This window comes from Solanum tuberosum, unplaced genomic scaffold (assembly GCF_000226075.1).
Source record: "Solanum tuberosum cultivar DM 1-3 516 R44 unplaced genomic scaffold, SolTub_3.0 scf00022, whole genome shotgun sequence".
Classification (NCBI taxonomy): Eukaryota; Viridiplantae; Streptophyta; class Magnoliopsida; order Solanales; family Solanaceae; genus Solanum; species Solanum tuberosum.
This window is the reverse complement of record NW_006238948.1, coordinates 2,917,943-2,919,472: the sequence shown is the minus strand read 5'-3', so window position 1 is coordinate 2,919,472 and position 1,530 is coordinate 2,917,943. Positions and strand designations below refer to the sequence as shown.

Genomic DNA, 1,530 nt, shown 5'->3' with positions numbered 1-1,530 from the left:
TTATAATTGGTCACGTGTAAAAAATGATTTTGCAAAACCATCGTTAAAATGTTTGTTCAGAATTTTGATTTTTTATTATTAAAAAAAGAATGACGTGGCCGAATAATAATTGGCCAGGTGTAAAAAATGGTTTTGCAAAACCACTGTTAAAAAACAATGTCATGAATGAGCCTTTTCTTAAATGGTAATGGCATAGATGAACCAAACTTTTAACGGATGGCATAAATGAGCCTTTTCTGAAAGTTCGATGCCATATTTGAGCCTTTTCCCTTCTAAAAATAGGATATATTTGATAATTTTGAAGAGGTGAAAATATCAACCTTTACAATATTTGTTGTGTGAATGAATGCTTCCTTCAAATTAGTAAGTCCATTACTGATAAGAATTCTTAAATCCTATCTTACCAAAAGTAACTCCACGTAGGTAAATTTACATAATCCTTTGACTATTCAATTATCTTCAAATTAGTTTCGATGATTGACAAACAACTATAGAAGAATCACCTTCCCTTGTACATTTTGGCTATGCTTACAACTAGATTAAAGTTTATTATACCACTAAAAACCTAACAACCGAAAATTCAATGAATTTTTGTAAAGACTTTGTGGAGATGTAGAATTGATCAATTAGTAGAAGACTTTATCACTGAAATGGCTCTTTGATTAATTCAAATTCTTTACAAGTAAAGAAATGATAATTGTATTGGACTAATTCCTTGTACTTGATGTGTCATAATTTAATTATCCATCTCTCATGACTAATTAATCAAACATCCAAGGTAATCCTTGAACAAATAAAATGGAATTAAGTTGACAACTTGAGTTTCCAACACTATAAATACCATCATTTCAATTGTTTGTTTCGTCACCAAGAAATCAACAGAAAATAAGAGCTATGGCAAAGTACACTACTTTTCTCGCCCTCCTCTTTTGCCTCTTCCTTGTTGCTGCAACTGGTGAGTTGTCATGATTCTATACCTATCAAATATAATGATTTGTTTAAGATTATGAATTTTCAAAAAGAAAATTTAATTAATTCTCAATTTTCTCATTTTTGCAGAAATACAAATGGCAGAAGGCAAATACTGTTGGAAAAAAAGTGACAAGTGGAATGGACCTTGTCAATACTCTTAGGGTCTGTTTGGAAAGCCACCTGGTAATTGGAATTGGTGTAATTACTAGGGTAGTAATTACCAGCATAGTAATTATACTGTCTAGTAATTACACTGACCTGTTTGGTTGCCACAGTGTAATTACACTGTAATTACACATGTCCTATTTGGATGCCACAGTGTAATTACACATGTTCTGTTTGGATGCACAATTGCAATCATAAAATTATAATAAATTTTTAAAATAAAAATTAATTATTTAAAATTTATACTAGACAAATAAGAAACTTTATAAATGACATTAAATTAAATATTTAAGATATATATTCTTTTTTGAAAATATATTAATAAATAAACATATTTTCTGTAACTAATATTATGAAAAAATAATTGATTTATATTTTTTCAAATTAATATAT

General features: G+C 28.4%; 1 long non-coding RNA gene across 1 annotated transcript; it reads left to right on the top strand.

Annotated features, from left to right (window-relative positions):
• The first annotated feature begins 873 nt into the window (after nt 1–873).
• LOC107059516 (uncharacterized) lies at nt 874–1,090 on the top strand. The gene is made up of 2 exons (XR_001472706.1): nt 874–955; nt 1,060–1,090. It is a non-coding gene; the product is annotated as an uncharacterized lncRNA (long non-coding RNA).
• Nucleotides 1,091–1,530: the final 440 nt, after the last annotated feature.